General features: G+C 37.5%; 1 protein-coding gene across 1 annotated transcript in view; it reads left to right on the top strand.

Annotated features, from left to right (window-relative positions):
* The window catches only part of DMD (dystrophin), a 2,372,918-nt gene that overhangs the window by 1,761,277 nt on the left and 604,981 nt on the right, over positions 1-6,660 (top strand). The window lies entirely within an intron of this gene.

The raw sequence follows: 6,660 nt of genomic DNA, 5'->3' as shown, positions 1-6,660 counted from the left end.
ATGCTTGGTAAAGTAGAGGGTCAGCAAAAAAGAGGAAGACCCTAGATGAGATGGATTGACACAGTGGCTGCAACAATGGGCTCAAGCATAACAACAATGGTGAGGATGGTGCAGGACAGGGCAGTGTTTCGTAGTGTTGTGCGTGTAGGGTCGCTGTGAGTCGGAACCTACTCAACGGCACCTAACAACAACAAAACAACTTGAATGTGACAGAGATTAGGTGAGGGGAAGAGTGAAGATGATGGGATCGATTTTGGATATGCTGAATATTTAAAAAAGATTCAGTAAGTGTTTGGCTATGTGGGTATGGAGCAGAGGAGAGAGTTCTTAACTTAAAAACACAGATTAACTGTGATCATTGAAGAAGTAGTAAATGCAGCAATATAAGTAGATGAATTCACCAGGGAGAATATGTAAGGTGAAAAGAAAAGAAGGTCAAAAAGAAACCCTCCAGGAATAGCAACATTTAAGGGATGGGCAGAGGAGGCTGGGGAGTGGCCAAAGAGGTAGAATAAAATTCAAGAATGAATATCATAATGTTAACCAGAAAGAAAGGTTTCAAGCAGGAACTCATCATTGATGGCAAATACTAAAGGGATGCCTACTGAAGACTTTATAATTGCCTTTGTTGTAGTAACTTGAACCAGTTAAACTAGTTGCTGTCTAGTCAATTCTGACTCATGGTGACCCCATGTGTGTCAGAGTAGAACTGTGAGCTGTGTGGTTTTCAATGGCTGGTTTTTTGGAAGTAGATCACCAGGCTTTTCTTCTGAGGTGCCTCTGGGTGGACTGAAATCTCCAACCTTTTGGTTAGCAGCTGAGTGCATAGCAAATTGAAGGTCATTGCTATTATTGACAAAAGTAGTTTCAGTGGCGAAAGTCAAAATGCAGTGTGTCAAGAAGGATATGTGAAGTGTGGAAGTGGAAATAGTGGATGTAAACTAGTGCTTCTCAAACTTTAACGTGGACACAAATCACTTGGGGTTGTTTGTTAAAATGCAGATGCTGATTCAGTAGGTCTAGGATGGGGCCTGAGATTCTGCATTTCTAACAAGCTCCCAAGTGATGCTAATACTGCTGGTCCATGGACCATCCTTTACATGCTGATAGCTGCTCTTTAGTCATCCCCCAGGGCGTGGTGACCCCGTGCACAACCACATTGGACCAGTGTAATCTATAGGGTTTTCATTGGCTCATGTTCAGATCACCAGACCTTTCTTCCTAGTCAGTCTTAGTCTGGATGCTCTGCTGAAACCTGTTCAGCATCATAGCAACATGCAAACCTCCACTGACAGACAGGTAGTGGCTGTGCTTGAGGTGCATTGGCTAGGAATCAAACCCTGATCTCCCGCATGGAAGGCAAAAATTCTACCACTGAACCACTGCTGCCCCCATCCTTTAAGTAGCACTGGTATAAACTACTCTTCCATGAAAGAGAAAGACATAGGCTTGGCCAGAGAGGGCCTAGGGCCAAAAGAAACGATTTTTTGTTTTGTTTTTTGTTGTTTTATGTTGAGGTGAGAAAAGATAAAATGTAGTTATAGACTGAGAGTGTAGATACAGGAGGCATGGAAATTAGAATAACTTCTCTTAAGAGGTGGAAGGGATTGGAACACTGAGTACAAAGAGGGACACCTAAACCTGAAGAGAAGGAAGTAAGGAAAGATAGAAATATAGAAAAATTTATCAGTAGACAATATCTGGGATTTTGCTTCTTAGTCCATAGTCTCTGTCCAGGAATTATTTTACATTTATTTTTATTCTTTAACTTGAATGGCTAGACTGTGGACTGTGCTTATAAAGATAAGCATGATCTCACTTCGTATTTCAGGTACAATTTCCATTTTCTCCACTTGCCAAAATTAACCAAAAAAATAGAGGTTTGAGTGACAAGATGTAGGAATAAAATTCAATGTGTGTTAAGGGAGAAAAAAATGCCTTTTTTTATTTTACAGATTAAAAAAAATACTTAGATTCCAATGAAAGTATCAGTTTTGATGTGTGAATTTACAGTGATGAATGAGTTTTACTGTGTGCATTGCGTGCTGGTGACACAGTAATAAATCTATGGTGCTGGAATTGTAAGGGTCTCCTTCAGCTCTGCTTTAATGAACTCTCACTGAACCCTTTTGAGTTGTTAATACTTTATTTGCTCCATTTGGTGCTTAATTAATTGATGGCCAGGGCAGGGTGGTCGAATGGATTATCCAGTGATATGTTGTGTCTATATCACATCCAGATAATTTCTCTCCTGGGTATTGTGAATGACCTACGATGATAAACTGAAATATTTTTGCATAGCTATTAAAAAAAAAAGTTACCCTCAAGTAGATTCCGACTCATGGCAACCCCAGGTGTTACAGGGTAGAACTGAGCTCCATAAGGTTTTCTTTTCTTCACTATAATCTTTACAGAAGCAAATCACCAGGCCTTTCTTCTGCAGTGCTGCTGGATGGATTTGAACTGCCAGCCTTTCAGTAAGTAGTGGAGTACCAACTATACAGATCAAACTTTTCCCCCAACTTCAAGAGTTCATCTCAACCAATAGTATTTATTTTTTCCTCCTCAGAGGAAGCCATTATTCTTTTTTTAATTAATTCATTTCAATGATCAATTTAAAATCAGAATTTCACATTTCAATACCCACTTATTTATGTAATTAATAAAATAACTTATACGTTTCATTATATGTGGAAGTTGGTATTTTCTCATAATCTATGATTCTCCAACCAGTGACAAAGACACAATCCTCCTTTCACCTTAACTCATCTTTTGATATGGGAACCAACACTTTCCTATGTTTTATAACCAAAACAGGCAAATAAGCTTTCTTCTGGGGCCTAAATCATTTTTTCTATTAGAATATTCAACATGCGTTAGAAGAGTTAATCTGGTCTTTGACAGTCTGTTGATTAGGAAGTTAAGAGACCTGCCTGAATTCCATTTACAACTCTTCTCTGTATTCACTGGGTGTGGCTTTGGGCAAAATGTCTTATTTGTCATTTTCCCTCTTGTAAATTCTGTTTGTTTTAGTTGCCATTGAGTTGGTTCCAACTCATAGCAACCATATGTAAAACAGAACAAAACATTGCCTGGTTCTGCGCCATCCTCACAATTGTTGCTATATTTAAGCCCATTTTTGCAGCCACTGTCTCAATCCATCTCGTTGAGTGTCTTCCTCTTTTGTACTGACCTTCTACTTTACCAAGCATGATGTCATTTTCCAGGGACTGGCCCCTCCTGATCACATGTACAAAATACCTGAGATGAAGTCTCTCCATCCTCACTTCTGAGGAGCATTCTGGCTGTACTTCTTCCAAGACAGATTTGTTTGCTCTTCTGGCAGTCCATGGTATATTCAATATTCTTAACCAACACCATAATTCAAAGGCATCAATTCTTCCTCGGTCTTCCTTATTCATTGTCCAGCTTTCACATACATACAAAGCGATCGAAAATACCATGGCTTGGGTCAGGTGCACCTTAGTCCTCAAAGTGACATCTTTGCTTAGTATCTCTTAAACAACTTCCATATTCCACAGAATATATTTTTTTCTCAATTGGAAAGTGGTCTTAGTGACTTAGAAAACTGCTTCAATAGTGTGTGGTGAGAAAGCATTTTATCTAACATTGTATTATGAAAAATTTCAAACACACAAAGTTGAAAGAATTGTATAGTAAATACCCATGAAGCCACCACCTAGATTCTGCCTTATCATTTCACCCCTTTATTTGTCCATCAATTCATATTTTTTTGATGCATTTCAAAGTTGCAGACATCAGTACTCTTTACCTTTAAACACTTCAATATACATTTCATTAATTAGAATTCAATATTCATTCACAGTTCCTTTTTCGGTAAAATTGCATTAAGCAAAATGCACAAATTTTATGTGTACCATTCAATGAGTTGTGATGAATGGGTACACCTGTGTGACACATAGCCCTATCAAGATACAGAATGATACCGTCATCCAGAAAGGAGAAAACTTTTTTTTCTTTTTTTTGGTGGGTTTGGGTTTACTTTAACTAACTTCTAGCATGGCTGAATATATGACCATAAAATCGCCAAGCTGAATCACACCCACGGTCCGTCCAGGAGAACGATACACGGCTACTGATATGCTATTTGTTCGTCTAGGTACTGGGCTGAGTATTTCACAATAACCTTGTAAGGTGAGCCTACGTCTCTGACAGGGGTATCAAAAAGCATATATTTCATAGACTGTTAGAGGGTGAAGGAACCCCAGCGATCATTCAATCTACCCCCCTCTGCTTTATGGCTCAGGATTACGAAGCCCCAGAGAAATCCAATGGTGTTACAAAAGTGCATGATTGCCTGTCTTTACCCGTATAATTGAGAGCCAGCTAGGGGCCAGACACTCTGCTCGGTGCCTTGTGTTCATTATTTCCTTTACTCTTAACAGATTATTAATCAACTGGATATTATTATCCCCATTTTACGGACAAGTAAGCTGAGTGTGAAAATGGCATTAAATTATTGATCTATGCCATGCTTCAAACTAACCTTAATTATTAGACTAATATTATAAAGTATTTTTAGCTTAGTCATTTATTCTGAGTCTGTCTTCCATTCATTTAAACCAAATGGTTGGCTGTTATTGCTTTTTGGGATTTAGAGAAGAATTAGATATTCAACTTATCATAGTGGCTAGGATTTAATCATGTGCTTAATAACTCCTCTCTTTTCAGCTTTCTGGTCTGAAACGTCTCAGACATTTTATTCTGTATTTGCCCAGCAAGCACATTCCTCCCCTCCAGTTCTTAAACAGAGCAAATGCCCATTCGCTCTAGTTATGTTAGCCTTCATGATTAACATATTTGCTTCTTCTTCTTAATGGTTTGAGTTGAGACTTCACTTTTCAGAGCTTAACTGTAGATAAGTCTTTTAAAGAGCCATGTTTAAATGCTTTATGGAAGTAGGGGAAAGATTTCTTAATATCCCTTCTAATTTTGGATATTATTATTCGTATCTTCCTCCATTCCTTATATGTCTTTGAATGTTGAACATTGAGATATGCTCACAATATTCTAGGTATAGTTGCATCCTAACTTTGTACAAGAGTAGAATAATGGTGGTTTCTTTGTTTTCAGTACCCTTCTTAATCATACCTAACCTTTTCCTGACTACTTAAGCCTCAGTGAACAATCTGTTGAAATTCCCACATCTTTTTTCCTGATCCCAACAAATAGTTCTTAGATCATCATCTTAACTGCAATTGGGATCATTTTTCCTTAAAATTGCCCATAGTTAAATATTTCTGCTACTCTTCACCCACTCAAATGACCTCAAAATATTTACCAGCAATTTAACTCTTCCAGCTTTGTATTTTCTACCTGGAAGTCTTGCATACGACATACAATCTTTGGGATCCACACTGTGCCCCTCATGAATGTTCGCTTATAACTATCATCCATTGTTTGATCTTCTCTCTACAGAGAAGTGATAATACTTTGCTTTTGTATGGTCTTTTATGCTTTTATTCATTATTGAATTTTATCTTCACAACAACTCTATTAGTTGTGCAACTATTATTATTTTAGTTTTACATATGAGGAAAGTAAGGTGTGTTGAATCAATGTTTCCAAATTAAATCAGCTATTTTCTCACAAATTCAAGACTATAACCCAGTATTAACTGCTTGTCCATCTTGCTTTTTAAAACTCAGTCACACTAACTTCTAATTCTAGTACTGTGCCTTTAGTGCAGAAATTGCAATGGAGCTGTTCTTTGTTCTGTAGCAATATATATTCAAAAAGACAATCGTTTCCTTTTTTGTAAACAACGTTCTTCCCTAGGAGACATGTTGTCGGAATCTATATCAGTCAAGAATGTATGTCGATAATCAAACTTAGCTAGTTAAAAAACTTGAAGAGAAAGATTGGTTAGCACTCAATCAACTGAACTGTTTCTTTCTCTCTGCAATATTGTGGTTCTTGACATGATTGCTGAGTTTCCAATTTGACACTTCTGGAGATCTGTAAATCAGGACACATGCTGAGTCCCAGTCTGTCATCCTGAGTCTTAGGACTGGTTATTTATTTCCCTTCATTATCCAGCATCTACTTACTGCACAAATCAGTTGAGAAGCTTTCTATGATGGACCTCTGCAAGAAGAAATGCGGACATTTGGGTAGCTCTTCAATTACCAACATGCACAGATTGTCTGGGTTTATGTGCATATATTTTATTATTATTTCACTTTTGTATGTCAGATGAATCTGGTATAAATGTAAATCTAACAGTATGGGCTCCAGTGACCAAGTACATTATCATAATGTATCTTTGGTCTATCAAATCTCCTGGGTGAAGTGTTGCAAATGTGGTGAAATCTATATTTTGAATTGTTGCCCAATTACGAAGGATCACCAGGATTAGATGATGTCCAATTACCATCGTGGTCCAGTTCCAAGATAAGAGCTTCACTTTGATGCTTTTAAGATTTCTTGTTTGCTTTCATTCCTGGATAAAAATGAACATGCATGAAACTATTTAAATGTTTTTTTCTTTCGGATATGTTTCTGCAGGATCTACTCTTAGGACAGTTTTATCAATCAATTGCACTATTTTGTTTCTTTTATTTAAATGGCTGGATATCTGCATGATCGGCCTGTATGTGCTGATATGTTTCTGGAAGT

This window comes from Trichechus manatus, unplaced genomic scaffold (genome assembly GCF_000243295.1).
Source record: "Trichechus manatus latirostris isolate Lorelei unplaced genomic scaffold, TriManLat1.0 scaffold00159, whole genome shotgun sequence".
Taxonomy (NCBI): domain Eukaryota; kingdom Metazoa; phylum Chordata; class Mammalia; order Sirenia; family Trichechidae; genus Trichechus; species Trichechus manatus.
Note: the sequence above shows the minus strand (reverse complement) of the source record. Positions and strands in the feature narration are given on the sequence as shown.